This window comes from Xenopus laevis, chromosome 1L (assembly GCF_017654675.1).
Source record: "Xenopus laevis strain J_2021 chromosome 1L, Xenopus_laevis_v10.1, whole genome shotgun sequence".
Lineage (NCBI taxonomy): Eukaryota > Metazoa > Chordata > Amphibia > Anura > Pipidae > Xenopus > Xenopus laevis.
In genome coordinates this window covers 20,896,793-20,913,982 of record NC_054371.1, presented here as the reverse complement: position 1 = coordinate 20,913,982, position 17,190 = coordinate 20,896,793, and the positions used below count along the sequence as shown (strand labels likewise).

General features: G+C 39.2%; 1 protein-coding gene across 4 annotated transcripts in view; it reads left to right on the top strand.

Annotated features, from left to right (window-relative positions):
* The first annotated feature begins 503 nt into the window (after window positions 1-503).
* Window positions 504-17,190, top strand: part of fam53a.L (family with sequence similarity 53 member A L homeolog) — a 74,783-nt gene continuing 58,096 nt past the window's right edge. The window contains exon 1 of one of the 4 annotated variants that reach the window (XM_041587534.1): window positions 504-625. The gene's annotated coding sequence lies outside the window, so the exon portion shown is untranslated. Of the gene's footprint in view, window positions 626-743; window positions 932-4,983; window positions 5,355-8,989; window positions 9,091-17,190 lie in introns of those variants that run through there. The other 3 variants (XM_018227931.2, XM_041587539.1, XM_018227941.2) reach the window with 3 other exon arrangements.

Genomic DNA, 17,190 nt, shown 5'->3' with positions numbered 1-17,190 from the left:
AGTTGCTCAGTTTTAAGTTATTTTCACTTTTTTAGTACTTTATATTCTGATTCAGCCCTCTCCTAATCATCTATTAGTCCTTCATACCATTGTCTGGTTGCTAGGGTAGGTTGGGCCCTAGCAACTAGATTACAGTTTAAACCTAAATTAGAAACAAAATTCTAAACAACTAAATAAAACATAATCAGATTGCCATATAATGCCATGTTTTTTCATAGCAATTAATTTAAAGTCAACATTCTTTAAATGTGTCTCCATATTTCCTTGTGGAAAGTAGAAATTAATTATGTGCTTACAAAACCGAAAGCTTTGTAAAATTCCCTGGGATAAATATAAAAAAAAGGCAACAGGAAAAGTGGGTTACTGATTACAGAGGCAGCATTCCTGTTTCATTTATAGTATCAGTAACCCACAGCGCCAATAGAGGGCAGCACTAGCTCTCAGCCAGCCGCAGTACAAGACAGCGTGTGTCTCTGGTTCCCACGAGGTTCTTTGTTTATAATTTGTAAACTAACCGGAGCCGTTCAACTCTCTGATAAAAGGGGGGTATGGATTTCAGGACTCGTGCGTAGCCTCGGAGAAAAGGCAGATCCTTGTTAGACAGTGTGCCGATCTGTCTTTATCAGTAAGTGACATTCACGCTTTAAAATAATGTGACTGAATTGGACGCTTTTTCTTTTGCTGTGCTCCCCTATTTCATCGTGTAAGATGGTATCGGCTGAATCTATATATAGCAGTGCACTGCCTGGAGGCACTCATTGGAGCCCACATAGGCGAGGGCTGTGTTAGTTGCTCTTGCAGAAGCAGTGATATTGCTTGAGACGCGGAAATAGTACATTTATTATTTTACATTCTTCCCTACACCTTTGCTAAAAGCTTCTTGCACAAGTTCCCGGAATTGTAATACCGGTGAGGCTTAAAGAGGACACAGGTAACTGCTATGCTGGTGTGCTTGCAGGCTGGGGCCACATCAGTGCAATTCAATTCTAAACTTCTATAAAGTTATTACTGTCTGCAGCTCAGGATGGGCCCCTTGTAACCAATGCAACCCTTTTGTGCAGAGCTCTAGTTACATAGACTTTATATTGGATCCCTTCATTTAGATTCTATTTTAATCAGGCTATATATATATATATATATATCTCCCTATATAATTTATATATATATATATATCTATCTATATGAAATTTGGGAAAGTGCTGCATTTTTGATTATATATATATATATATATATATATATATATATATATATATATATATATTGCATTGGCATTTACATGAGAATTTACACATGCAGCATTTTCTGTGTGCACTAAAAAAGTATATTGAATTTACCCAAACTTTCATGTGTGTACCCGGAGACTTGTATATTGAATATATCTATATATCTGTATATTACTTCTGTTCCTGAGTGTAATAAACTGTGCATTTTTTTCAATATCTGATATATTTAACCTATTAGTGCTGTGTTTAAATAGGGATCCTAAAATGTGAGGCATATTTTATATAAGATAAGTTTGCCTAATGTATTTATGTGTCAACAGAAAAATAAAAAAAACTGCAGTTCCGTATATATATATATATATATATATATATATATATATATATATATATATATATATATATATATATATATATATATATATATTAGAATGCGCAGAACCTGGGGTTTTCCAGATAACAGCTTTCTGTAATTGGAATCTTTGTACCTTAAGTCTTCTAAAAAATATGTAAAACATAAAATAAACCCAATAGGCTGGTTTTGCTTCCAATAAGGATGAATTATATATTCGTTTGGATCAAGTACAAGCTACTGCTTTATTATTGCAGAGAAAAGGGAAATCATTTTTTAAAAATTTGGACTTTCCGTAATCCGGAGCTTTCTGGATAGCAGGTTGCCGGATAAAGAAACCCATAACTGTGTGTATGTATGTATGTGTGTGTATATATATATATATATATCAGATGTATGACATTTACCTATATTTAATAATAAATGGCTCCATAAAGGGCTACTGCAATTACTGTAAATAAGGCTCTTTATAAACAATATTTATATATTTTTTTTTATATATTTTTTGCAGTCCCCCAATATTCTAACAAAGGGCTGGGTTTGCTGTGAGTCCAGTGTCAGGCAGTGTCTGTAACAATGTTGCTCCCCAGGAATCAGGCGCTGGGGGTCAGGTTTCACGTTGGTGTAACTCAACTCCTCGGCAGCTGCTTTCATGCAATGTTCCCTGAGTCTCCTTTAACTCTGTGCACTCATTCTTGGCCTACAGTTTCCTTAATTCACACCACTGGGTAACTTTGAGACTCGCTGCTTGTGGCTTCCTCCCTCGCAAGCAAATAATATTATAATAGAAGCTGTCAATTCCATTGTCTTTAAATGAGAGCCTGGACTTGGGTCTATTATAAGTCATTTGCTTCATTTTAATATTCACTGATTCCAGATATTTGTGATTTTTGACTCTTTTATTGCTAATGAGTTAAAACATCAGTTTTTTTTGGAAAGCAGTGTTCTTTGTTGTTCATAGAAGTTTGTATTGGGAGTTAGTTTATAAGGATTGCTGCAGATTACTGGAAAGTTTTCTGTTCAGAATTTTATATCTGTAGAGGAAAAATGGCTTCCCCCCCAGCTGGGACAATGCTCTGCTTCTCTAGGAAAAAAAAGCACATGGAGTATTGTTGTACTGGACGGATTTATCGGTGTTTGGGGAATGTGATTGCTCTGCGTGTGAAGTAAGATCCATGCGGAGTCTGTGCTCACATTCATACTTAAAGCCCCTGTAAGCCCAGAACTAAAATGTTATACAGGTATGGGACCTGTTATCCAGAATGCACAGGACCTGGTGTTTTCCGGATAATGGATCTTTCCATTAATTTTCTCTTCATACCTTAAAGGGCATGTAAAGGCAAAAAAATAAAATCCCATTTTTACTTTCTTTAATGAAAACGAAACCGATCTCCAATATACTTTAATTAAAAAATGTGTACTATTTTTATAAGAAACCGACTGTATGCAGTGAAATTCTCCCTTCATTTACTGCTGTGGATAGGAATTGTCAGACGGTCCCTAACTGCTGAGCAGGGAAACAATCATGCTTATGAACAGCAGGGGGAGCCCCCGCCTTAATTCCCAGCCATGCAGAACTCAAGCAGCTTTGTTTATGACGATCCCTAAGCAGACCAGACCCCACTGAGCATGTGCACAGTCTTAGTCTTGCAAAGATGTATAACAAAGTTACAAGATGGTGACCCCCTGTAGCCAACTTTGAAAGCATAAATTATTTTTGATTAGGCTTGTGGTGGAGTAAGTTCATGTCTATATTTAGTATACAAAATACAGCATTTCTAGCCTTATTCTATTTTAGACTTTACATGCCCTTTAAGTCTACTAGAAAATCATGTAAACCTTAAATAAACCCAATAGGCTTTTTTTGCTTCCAATAAGGATTAATTATATCTTAGTTGGGATCACGTACAGGACACTGTTTTATTATTACAGAGAAAAAGGAAATAATTTTTTAAATCTTTCCATTATTTGGATAAAATGGATTCTATGGGAAACGGCCTTTCTGTAATTCGGAGCTTTCTGGATAACAGGTTTCCGGATAACGGATCCCATGCCTGTAGTTTAAAGAAAATGTAATTTCAAAGCAATTTACAGCTATGCATTCGAGAAGAATTTCCAGTGGTTTCAAAGTTCTATAAAATGCAAAGGAAAGCAGTGTGTGCCTGGTTCTGGCTCTTGAAACAATGTAGCAGCAGCCGGCCTTCTACTCATTTTCACAGACTGATTCACTTCTGCTGTGGAGTTTTTAGGAGTGAGAACTACCAGGGCAGAGCATAGCAAACGACAGACGCTTCTTTCCACAGAAATTACATTTACACAGCTGAAAACATGTATAAATGTTAGGGATGCACCGAATCCACTATTTTGGAATCGGCCGAATCCCCGAATCCTTCGTGAAAGATTCGGCCGAATCCTTCGTGAAAGATTCGGCCGAATACCGAACCGTATCCGAATCATTAGGGGTCGGTAGGGGAAAACCTGTCCTTATTTTGTGACAAAAAGTTACTCAAATTCCCTCCCTGTCCCTAATTTGCATATGCAAATTAGGATTTGGTTCGGCCGGGCAGAAGGATTCGGGCGAATCCGAATCCTGGTGAAAAAGGCCGAATCCTGGCTGAATCCTGAACCAAATCCTGGATTCGGTGCACCCTTAATAAATGTATATTGGAAACTTTAAAAGTTACTTTTTGGCAAAATTTTTGGGGATTAAATTCTCTCTCTCTCTCTCTCTGTCTCTGTCTCTGTCTCTGTCTCTCTCTCTCTGTTCAGCTTTCAAATAGGGGTCACTGATCCCATCTAAAAACAAATGCTCTGTAAGGCTACAAATTTATTGTTATTGCTGCTTTTTATTACTCTTTTTATTCAGACCGTCTCCTATTCATTTTCCAGTCTCTTATTCAAATCAATGTACCCATCAAATTGCCCTAGCAACCAGATTGCCGAAACTGCAAACTGGAGAGCTGTTGGATAAAAAGCTAAATAATTAAAAAACTACAAATATTAAAAAAGGAAAGCCAATTGAAAATTGTCACAGAATTTCATTCTCTACATCATATTTAAAAAGTATTTTAAGGGTCAGTCACACAGCCAGATTCGGGGAGATTAGTCGTCCGGCAACAAATCTCCTCTTCTTCTGGCGACTAATCTCCCTGAACTGCCTTCCCTGCTTTCCTGCCGGCTAAAATGAGAATCGCGGGCGGGATGGCACTAGGATCGATTTGTTTTCCGAAGTCGCCCGATATTGCCTCACGAGAGTCCTGCCGGTGACTTTTAAGCCGGCCTGTGTGCCCTGACCCTAAAGGTGAACGACCCCTTTAATTAGCTAGCTTCTGCTACATTGTCTGAGAATAGAAAATGACAGACAGACCCTGCTTTCAGTGACGTATATAGTTATGAATAACTTTAAAACCAATGAAAAGAAGTAATGAATATAAATTGGAAAGTTGCTTAGAATGCTATTTCCTTTCATTAGGCATAATTTTATTTATGGGTTTAAATCCCCTTTCAGACAGTGCTTCACTTATAGCAGGGCTCCGATCTGTATCAGTTGAAAGGCTTGAATAAAAAAAGGTTTCAGGACTTCCACCATGTGGCGCTTTAAGGCCTCTGTGATATATTTATAGCCTGCACGCTATTTTCTTTCTAATCTTTTGGGCATTGGAAAAAAAAAAAGAAGGCCGTGAGAAAGTTTTTCTTTACTAAAGAGAGAGAAGTGTGGATTTAATCCTCCAGTCTCCGCTGCATGGTTATTGTGTGTGTTCTGGTGACTACAGACAGGCCAGGTAAGTACACAAGGGCTTTTACAGGCCAGGATCATGGGGCTGAACTTCACGGTGCATAATAAAGGGAATTTCACAATTCCAATGGATCGTGTAACTGGAAATTTTTAGATAAAGGGCAAATTTGTGTTTTTTTGTTTTTACGATGGTTTATGATGCGATCAAACCCGCAGATAATACGTGTATAAATGCCTCGTGGTTTACAGGAAGGAATATGTGTAGATATGGGCTGGGGTTTCTGTAGATAAGGGTGCACTTGAAGGTGTTGCTTTTAAACACTTAACTGCCTTAATGTGCGGGGGAAAGGGTTATGAGCCACAACTGATGGGGGGAAATATATCATTTATGGAGCCAGCAATTGCTCACATAATGCTTTGTTTATGATACGGACTGCTCAGTATGGAGTTTAAATAAAGGCTGAATTCAAAATAAACGTGCATTGTCCCTTAATAATCATTCAGTAATATAAATATTACATAGTAACTTTAGTTTCTGCTATGACAGTAGGTGTTCACTCGTCTGAGTGGCTACTGCTTTCCTCTTCCTGACAGCCCTTGATTGTGGCCCATTTCAGCTTCAGTGGCAAAAAGATCCAATTCTGTATATGCTCCTGCTCCCCCCACCCGGCCAGGGCCTGTTTATGGTCTGGCTACTGTGTGAATACTGAAAATGTACCCAGTGTTTCATAATTCTGTTGGGTTTTGGCTACATAAATCGGGAAACTTGGAGTAAAGGGTTGTACTTCACAAAAGTCTTTTTTTTTTTTTTTCGCCTCGGCTACTAAGTTGTTGTGTAGCTGGAGGACTCTGTAGCTGCTTTTAAACTGGGGATGCTGGGAGTTGTAGTTAAGCGTGGCTTAAATGGGCTGTCAGTTGGAGGTGCAGATTGAAACTATAATCAGAATGTTAAAGGGATTCTGTGATTTTTATGATGTCGTTTTTATTTCTAAATGACACTGTTTACACTGCAAATAATTCACTCTACTATAAAATATCATTCCTGAACCAGCAAGTGTATTTTTTTTAGTTGTAATGTTGATGTGTAGGCGCCATCTCCGGTCATTTTGCCTGGTCATGTGCTTTCAGAAAGAGCCAGTGCTTTAGGATGCAACTGCTTTCTGGCAGGCGGTTGTTTCTCCTACTCAATGTAACTGAATGTGTTGCAGTGGGACCTGGATTTTACTATTGAGTGCTGTTCTTAGACTAACCAGGCAGCTGTTATCTTGTGTTAGGGAGCTGTTATCTGGTTACCTTCCCATTGTTCTGTTGTTATGCTGCTGGGGGTGGGAGGGGGCGTGATATCACTATAACTTTCTGTATAGCAGAAAAGAGTAACTGACGTTTATCAGAGCACAAGTCACATGAATGGGGGCACCTGGGAAATTGACAATGTGTCTAGCCGAGGGTTGCCACCTTTTCTGGAAAAAAATACCGGCCTTCCTATATATTTCTTTTTTCCCTATTAATAACATTGGGATCAACCATCATTTTTACCGGCCAGGCGGGTAAAAAAACGGCCAGGTGGCAACCCTAGTCTAGCCTCATGTCAGATTTCAGTGCAGAAGTCTGCTGGAGCAGCACTATTAAAAGACTTTAAAGACTTGTGACCTTCCCTGAAAGGGTTAAACATTACAAAGCAAGTGCCAGTTTTGAAACCAATGAATTAGCCTATTTGTACCCAAATATTTTGGGGGTATGTGATGAGAGAGAGGAGTATGTGGCCCCTATAGAGGCCCCTGTGAGTTACTTGTGTAGAAGCTGCAGCAGCACAGGTTGGTATACAAGCTGGGACAGGAGGTAACCGAAGCTCTCACGTGGGCGGCTGTGCAACAGATGTATGACTGCATGGATAAAATAGTCAGGTACATACAGGCTGCTGGAAATTTCCACTAGTCCCCAGGCCTGTAATAAATATTATAGCATTGCTTTTCTCCCCTCAAACAGAAGAATGTCTTCACACACTCCCAGCTGATCAGTGGCTCTGCAAGATCTGGTTTAACAAAAAAAAAAATGAAGTTACTACTGGGTACTGACAGCTTTAAAACTTGCTGTACAACTTGTCATCTGTTTGGCCCCGGGGAGCAAATCTTTCCCATGAGCTGTTAAGAGAAGTCCCATCAGGTATGGATAATACTGCAGGCTCAGCCCATGTCTGATTTAAAAAAAAAAAAAAAAAAAAAGTATATTTGCCCTTTAAAGCGGAATCAGAATTCTTTACTGGATTCATTTTTCCAGACTGAAAAATCCATTGCATGCCCCCCGGTCTCTGTTTTCCCAACGATTGGGCTGATAATGCAGAAAATTAAGTTTATTCTGCCTGCACGATTTGTTATAGACTGAGAGTTGCAGTTCAGCACGAGCCAGCCTATCTGTTGGGCATAAAGAATAAATAAAATTAGACATTTTTTTTTTAAAATGTTTTTATTTGCATCATAGTATCATACATTAGCAACAGAGCAATCATGTTATTAAAATGACAAATAAACATTGCGTATTTAGAACTGGGTCTGGTCTGCACACTTTCATAGCCCTTCCCCAATCACACAAGCATGTATTTAAAAAGGAAAACTATACCCCCCTCAAACAATGTAGGTCTCTATAAAAATATATTGCATAAAACAGCTCATATGTAAAACCCTACTTAATGTAAATAAACCATTTTCATAATAATATACTTTTTTAGTAGTATGTACCATTGGGTAATCATAAATAGAAAAGTGCCATTTTAAAAAATAAGGGCCGCCCCCTGGGATTGTAGGATTCACGGTTAGAGTTGCCACCTGGCCGGTATTTTACAGGCCTGGCTGGTAAAAATGTTGCTTGATGCCAATGTTATTTATAGGGAAAAACCACAAAAATATAGGAAGGCCGGTATTTTTTTCCAGAAAAGGTGGCAACCGTCTTCACGGTGCACACAAACATACCTAACAAACCATACTTGTTAGGTCACATGAGCCAATTAACAGACGAGTGGTGTCTTTTGCTTCCACTCTTCTTCCTGTTACAGTTAGAGTTGCAGTATTTCTGGTCAGGTGATCTCTGAGGCAGCACACAGACCATCACAAAATGGTGGCTCAAGGTAAACTATGTAAAAGGGCAATATTTACTGATATATATATAAAATCCAAAAAGGTAAGGTGCACACTGGGATCCTTTGTAGCTTTTTTAAAAAGATAAATTTTATTCAGTACATGTTAAAAAGGAGGTCAACGTTTCGGTCTGTTCCTAAGACCTTTATCAAGACCAATGATTGGTCTTGATAAAGGTATAGTTTTCCTTTAACTTTCAATATAATACAGAGTATTGGTTAAGAAGACCAAAGATTTTTGTAGTTAGGTATCGCCTTCCCCCAGTTATCCCCACCTCTCGCATTAACCAACTTAGTTCATGCATCGCATTTTTTTAAAGGAAGTTGACATTATTCGTAAATGTAATTGCAACTAAAATCCATATTTCACTGGTTTCTGCACTGCTGGTTCTGGGTAATGAAGCTTCAGTAGAATGTACTGATCTTCCGATTTTTTCTGGTTGTTGTTAATGTTCGCTTTGCAATGTTTGAATAAAGCTTGGGGGGAAAAAAAAGGAAAAAGTGTAGAAGAGTAGCGGCCAATGGGCAAGAGGTGGGCGGGCTTAGCTGCAGGAGGCATGTGTTAGTGTGCGTTTGCTCCTGGCAGTGATGCTGTGCTGGCTCATATGCAGGGAAGCAGCCAGCGAGAGCAGTGAGGAAGGCAGCTGCACAGGTACATGTGTCCTTGTATTGTCAGGGCTCCTGCCTTATTGCACCCTCCTCCTCTTCCTCCGTCATGACAGGCACTCCCTGCCTACTCCCGGCACCTTCATGTAACTAAAGCCACCATGATTAAGCACCTTCTCTTCCATCACTTCCTTAGTCTCCTAAACTTTTTACAGTAGCTTCTTTATTTTCCTCCGCTCTATGCAGAAATACGGCAGCAGAATAAAAAACATATATGTACGTGTGTGTATGTATGTACAAATAATTTTTCAGGTTGTGACACTTTATTTTTAGTAAATTCGCAGTATTGGGTAACATCCCCGTGCGTTTCTGTTCTCCTGCATGACGCACGGCTCCCACACACATGTAGTCTGTTCGTGCCATCTGGGTTGGCAAGGTGTACAATAACATGTAAAGTGCGTGGGCGCCTGTGCTGCTTTTTTAAATGCGTTTCTCTGCCTAAAGCCTCTGCACCGGGGCTGTTTGTAGAGCATGTGTTTTCTTCTTCTGGATGGGTTGCTGTTAACTCATTGTCTGCCTAGGGTATGCAGGCACAGGTTGGTATTGTAAAGGAGCTGCACCTGCTGGTTCTGTTAATAAATATCCATGACGAGACCCTAAAATGGTCATGGGAAAAATTATATATTGTGTAAAAAAAAAACAAAAAAAACCTTGTGTTAAACAACATTGTCGTTTGCAGGGCCACAGGTTGGTATACCACAAGTGCCTCGGCTTTAAGCATTATACCAAGATAAAAGTATCTCCTTTAACTACAGCAGGAACTATCTAGAAGGACACATTAACTCTAGAGCGCCTGCTCTCTCTCCGTGCCTTCGTGCAAGTGTTGCAGGTCACTGAAGGGAGGATTCTGTAAGACAGGAAGACGCAGCTGGTGTTCCGGAGGTTATGTTAGGTGAGACACGGCCTCATGGAGCTCACAATACTCTGCCATCCACTTTATAAATAGTCGTTTTTTTTTTAAAGAAAGACACTTGAGGCCAGATTGGCATTTCAAAGCTAGGAGATAAAAAGGAAAGGCTAAGGGGCTTATTTATTAAAGGAGAAGGAAAGCTACGGAGGCATTTTATTGCCAATATTTTATTATCAATAGTGCAAGCTCGCATGCTATATTTATTCTGTAGAATGTTTTACCTTACCTAAGTAAAAAGCTCTAGAAGCTCTCAGTTTGTTTAGGATAGCAGCTGCAGTATTAGCTTAGCGTGACATCACTTCCTGTCTGAGTCTCTCCCTGCTCACTCATAGCTCTGGGCTCAGATCACAGCCGAGAACAGGGGAAGAGGAGCAAACTGAGCATGCTCACACCCGGGGCAAGGAGGTTTAAGATGAAAACAGGAAGTCTGATACAGAAGCCCATGAGTACACAATAGAAGGAAAGTAATGCTGTTTCTTTTGACAGAGGACTCAGAGCAGCATTACTTTAAGAGTTTACAGTTATATTTAGGTGAACCTTTCTGGTAAGGCTTACTTAGTCTTCACCTTTCCTTCTCCTTTAAAGGAGAAGAATAGCATTTTACACTTGGTCGTGCCAAAAGTTAGCCACCCCCAAGTGACTACTTTTACTTACCTGACACCCCGGGCCGGAGCTCCTATCGGGTTTTTCTTGTGAGCACCACGGAGAGATCCTCTTCCTGCTTCATCGGTTTTCAAATTTCCTGGTGCAGACGCATGAGCAGTAGAAGACCTAAAGAAGCAGGAAGAGGATCTCGCCATGGTGGTCGCTAGAAGAACCCCGGGCCCGTGCTGTTTTCTGCTGATAGAAGCGCCTGCCCGGGGGTAAAATGCTATTCTTTCTCCTTTAAGGGTCAAATTGAGAATTTGAATTTTCTCATTTTTTTATGGTCAGAACTGTCAAATTCGAATAGTGAATTATCCAAACTCGATTCGAGTTTTTAAAAAAAAAAAAATTAGATTTTTGACATTTATCATACTGTGGTCCTTTAAGAACTCGAATTCGACTATTCGCCACTTTAAACCTGCTGAATTGCTGTATAAGTCAATGGGAGATGTTCGGGGATCAATTTGGTGATCTTTGCAGCCTTCCTGACATTCAAGTTTTTTTAATTCGATTCAAGTTTTTCTAATTCAAATCGAATTCTATTCGATGTTATCGGGTCGATTCAATTCGTCCAGGCTGAGAAAATTTGATTTTATTAATAAGTTTCTAATTTATGGGAGTTTAAAAAAAAAAAAAGTGCCTCCCCGTGTATGACTTTTAGGCCCAGGCTGCATAGCAAACTACGTTACCTTCAGCTGTTCCCTTTAGCCCTGTGATTTTGTGGTTTTCCTCTGTACTGTAGAACAATTGTAAGATTTTGTAAGAGGCAGGCTAATTGCATGCTGGCTTTGTAATAGGGGAAAGGCAATTTTGCAGAAGGAAGAAAAAAAAAAAAACCACACTAAAAAAAAAAACGAAAAAAAACCTCTTTAAATAGTAAATGTGAGTCCTGGGGGGCAGGTTGAGGGTTTAACGTAAACCAGAGCCTTGAGTTGATATTCAGGCAATGGGAAGTGTTTATACTAAGGGGCACTAGACATGGAGAGGCTTTAATTTAAGCCACGCCGGGCCTTTTTACTACATCTCCGCTGCCTGGGCTCCAACATGTGTTCACATTTACTCGTCTGCGAAAAGATCGTTAACTCTAAGCCGGCTTGTCCCTAATAGGCAAACGTTTTGTCAGCTCGTTTGTTTCATCCAAACGTTTCATTTATAGAACGTTTCTGCTTTTATGACCTGTAATAAGAGGTTTTTATTGTTTAAAAAAACTTTTTTATTGCCAATTTATGAAAGTGACTAGTAGCCTTCTATATCATGTGGCCAACATGGAATACCTTGAAATTCCATCCAGTAATTAAAACCTTTTCCACCAGGCAGAATTTCAATTGCATTGAAACAGTTCCACGTTTTGTAATATTTGTTTTTAAGGACTAATTTATGACTGTGCGCCTTAAATTTAAAAGCCACTGCACAGTATCACCACCTGCCTGTCTTGCAGCACGCTGGTGCAGTCGTCATGCAGTACTGGGGCCGTAGGTTCAATTCCAGCCAGGGCACCATCTGGAATTTGTGGAGTTCATTTATCAACACTGGACAAATTTGGCCATGGGCAGAAACCCATAGCAACCAATCAATGATTGGCTTTTTTTCAGCCAGCTGCAGGTAAAACAAAGATTGCAGCAAGTTGATTAGTTGCCATGGGTTACTACCCACGGGCCAAATTTCCCAGTGTTGATTAATGAGCCCCAACTATGTTCTTCCCATGTTAGCATGGGTTTCCTCTGGGTATGTCAGTTTCCTCACTCACTCTAAAAACATTCAAGCTTGTTAATTGGCTCTGTGTGTGTGAATGTGATAGGGACTGTAGATTGTAAGCTTCGCTGTACAGAATACATAGATTGTAGCCCACCTCGTGTTAAATGCTGTCGTTAGGGCATTGTCCACACTTTTCAATAGTAAGTCTTCAATAATGTCTAGACTGACTTGTGGTCCCAAGCTATATAATGCCCAAGCTTTCAAGGTGGTTCCCTTCTCCAGGTGAAATAGAAAAATTAAGCAACAGGTGCCCTTTAGCTCAGCTGAGTCTGATGTTTTTATATTGATGGGCAGATTATATAGTGTACTAGAAGGAGTGTCTGCTTTGTGGCATACATATAAGCCTAAGTATCTCTTGGGCAGGCCTGTGGCATTTAAAAGGTTTTTGTGGGGCAGGTCATCATGTGCTCAGGTTTCCATTTGGGTAGGGCAGTTCCAGCCTAATATCACTGTATTCAGTAAAAGGGACGTTGTCTGACACCCTTTATTGTACAGGTACGGGATTTGTTTTTGAAAACCAGTTATCCAGAAAATTAGAATTACAGAAAGGCCATCTTGCATAGACTCCATTTTATCCAAATAATCCACATTTTTAAAAATGATTTCCTTTTTCTCTGTAATAATAAAACCGTAGCTTGTACTTGATCCCAACTAATATCCAAGTAATCCTTATTGGAAGCAAAACCAGCCTATTGTGTTTTATTTAATGTTTACATGATTTTCTAGTAGACTTAAACTATGAAAGAAAGATCCTTCATCCAGGAAAACCCAGGTCCCAACCATTCTTGATAACATGTCCCATACCTGTAATTGTGCCAACCTTAATTCTACAAATATTAGGCTTTACAGGGCTGCATATTTATAATGTGGAATAATTACCGTGGTAAAGTAAAAACCAGGACATCTGGTATGGCAGCACGCTTGGCTTTCCAAAAGAATCATTTTTAAACCGAGCCTGCCATTTTGTTTCCTGTAGCACAAAGCTAAACTAAGCAGGTGATGTGTTCTGCATCTGCAACTGGCAGTTTAATAATGCCCCTTTAATAAGTTAAGGGAACATACCGTAAGATTGAGATTCGGATGTTTTGTACACCTTGTTTTTAAGGTTGACAAGAGCAAATGCTGGTGCTTGAGACATTTTTCTATTCATCTCAATGGAGAAGGAGTCTTTGGGCACCTTGATGGTGACACAACTATTTCACCATGTCATAGACATTATTAAATGATGATCTAATTTTATTTTATTTGGTTATTGATATTATGGATGGCCATTCGATTAACTGGGAAAGTGAACCACAGAGGCCTCCAATAGTAGCAAGGATCAACTGCCTGAAAAACGTTGAGAAGGACATATGGTCCCGTGGCTTCATCAAACTCCGATCTTTTTCTGTTTCCCAGAGCCATCAGCAAGCACAAAGTCTGTTCCACTCCATTAGCTCTGCCAAGTCAACCATATTAAGACCAGAGACTGCTTGTTTTGTGATGACTTCAAAGCACACAGATGGCACATCAGATTTAGTTGTGTGGGGTTCAGAATTTACTTTAATTGGTTTGCACGGGGGTCCGTGAAGCAAATATTTCATTCAACGTTTTTGAGCCTATTGACACTTAGATATTGAGCACCGGGGTAACAGTTTCCATTGGGCAATTCGTTAGTTGCCGGTTTATTTATTTGCTGATACAGTGTATTGGGGAAAAGACATGTCCATCAAGGTCAACCTTTGTGTCCAAATTAAGCTTGCTTAACTGCTGGTGAACTGCCAGAGGAAGGAGAATAACCCCATCACAAGCCATTTCCAATCTGCCTAAGAGGGGAAATAATCCTTCCTGGCTCCTTCTGGGAGCCTATTTCTCAACCAACAGGGCCACTCCCTCTCGTTGTTCTTGCTATTAGGAAACTGCTTATTTCTAATGAAAACATTGCTCAAAGGGAAACTATGCCCTGCTTTAAAACAATGTTAATCTTTAATTTGATGCATTTTTATCTTTAAACGAAAACTGCCTCTATACTTCCATCCATTTTTGTTCAGTAAGAACCACGACTGTGTGCAATCAATATATAGTGAATAAAGTACCCCCTCTTGTAAAATATAAGAATATTATAAGTTACCGCGGAGTTTCATGACCATATAAAAACACAAGTCCGAAGTTCTAATATCCTCATATTTTACAACTGGGGTTACTTTATTTATTATAATACACCAGTTTCAGTGAGTCATGTGACAGAAATGACATCAGAACTCACGGTTTATAACTGATGACATCAGAACTCACCGTTTATAAGGATATAATTTACAAGATATTCATGGCTTTTGTGTATTATATATATATATATATTTATATATTTATTTATATATATATTTATTTATATTCTGGTGGCATGCAGGGATTGTCTTCCTTTATGCCCAAGTATTCATACGCGAGCCTTCTGCAAAGAGCAGGGTTATTAGTACAGGTATGGGATCCATTATCCGGGAACCCATTATACAGAAAGCTGCCAATTAGGGAATGCCTGTCTCCCATAGACTCCATTTTATCCAAATTTTCAAAAATGATTTCCTTGTTCTCTGTAATAATAAATCAGTACCTTGTACTTGATCTCAACTAAGATATAATTGATCCTTATTGGAAGCAAAACCAGCCTATTGGGTTTCTTTAATGTTTACATGATTTTCTAGTGGACTTAAGGTATGAAGATCCAAATTACGGAAAGATCCATTATTCGGAAGACCCCAGGTCCCAAGCGTTCTGTATAACAGGTCCAATACCTGTAATACTTACCGTAAATACTTCTGGATAAAATGTCCATCTAGATAAATGGCCTCCAAAAAGACATTTCTAACTGTGGCAGAAATCAAAGTTGTTTCAGAGTGATCTGAGAACACCCATTGTATTCAATTTTCCTGTGGACTGAATTCTGTGTGACAGAATTTCAAAGCAGAGGATTGGCTGTTGGGGATTGAACATGTGATAATCCTTAAAGGGGTTGTTCACCTTTCTGTTAACTTTTATTATGATGTAGAGACTGATATTCTGAGACCATTTGCAATTGGTTTTCATATTTGATCATTTGTGGTTTTTGATTTATTTAGCTTTTTATTCAGCAGCTTTCCAATTTGCAAATGACCCTAGCAACCATGCATTGATATGAATGAGGGGCTGAAATATGAATAGGAGAGGGCTTGAATATAAAGATGAGTAATAAAAAGAAGCAATAACAACGAGGCCCATTTATCAAATCACAATTCGACTGGGAGTTTATTTAAGAAAATATTACATTTCGAATTAAAATTCGAATCATTTTTGATTCGTACGAATAGAGTTTTTCTTCCGGGAAAAAAAAATTCTAATTTGAATTTGCTCTTCGACGCTTGATAAATATGCCCTTAAAAGTTTTTTTGCTCTGTTGCTTAGAATTGGCCATTCTATAACATACTAAAAGTTAATTTAAAAGTGAACTACCCCATTCATTTTAAAACCATTTGAGGCCTTCTTTGTGGGCTGCAGGTTGTCTAGTCTGCTGTCTAAGATATCCATCAATTGTTAGTGAAAACTCCCAGCGTCCTCAGCCTGAAAATGCAGTTGGTGTACTGGGGAAGTGACACTTGTGTCCTGGAGGAAAGAGTCTTTTCCATTACTGAAATTCTTGTTGACTTTGTAGTGCCCCCCTCCAACGCATTCCTCTATGCTAGCTACGCTCATGGCATGCTCCCGGGGTGGTTGATCTATTACTATGTTTTCTTTGATTAAAACTTTCCTACATTATTAACGCAATAGAACATTTGAATGTATTTGAGCTGTACTTGTGTTGCTAGCGTCTAAAGCTGGCCATAGACGCACAAATCCTATCGTACGAATCGAGGATTCGTACGATTTTTGGATCATGTGTGGAGAGTGCCAACATCTTTCGTCCGGCGGTGATCGGCCGTTTGGTCGATCGGACAGGTTTGATTTTGACCCGACCGATCCTGCCAGAGCCGGATCGTTTGGCCAAACGTTCAGATTACCCCCGATATAGCCATGCTCGTTAATGGCATATCGGGGAAAGATCCGCTCGTTTAGCGATGTTGCCAAACGGGCGGATCTTTGCGTCTATGGCCACCTTAAGCATTTGTGTGTGTTTTTCATGCGAATTATAGAGCTATTCTTTGGTCAGCTGCTGTCAAACATCACGTGCCTTCCTAATATTTCCTGATAAACTCACCGGCTCTCTTCTGCCGTTACTCAACAGATGTCTTCAACGATCTTAAGACTGACAAGAAACCGTTTCTTTCTTATCGGCAGGTGACTTTCTGATAAACGTTTTGTTTTTGATAACTGTAAATCATCAACAAGAGTCCATGGGAACAGGGTCCTGCTTATGAAGATCATTATTAAAGGAACTTTGTACAGATAAACCGAAACTCTAAAATTCATCGAGCACAGAATAACGCCAAGGAGGAAGTGGCCTTGTTTTATTCACTAGAAAAATCCAGATTATTATTTATTATCCTCTCATATAAACGTCATCAATAATTGGTGCTTATCCGTCTCCAATACATAAAAACAGGACTAATAATGAATTTGATGTCTAATATAAATTGTGTATTGCCACCCTAAATATAGAGCTGAGGTTGTAAAACACCTCTATGTGGGTTGGCTCACATTCTACAACCTCCCAATCACATATGCTGATCAGACTCATTAAATAAGGTTATGGATCAATTGAAAATGTTCCAGGAGTATTTCACACAAAGGTTTATTTTGATCTTTCTTTCTCAGAGAAAAATGGTTTTT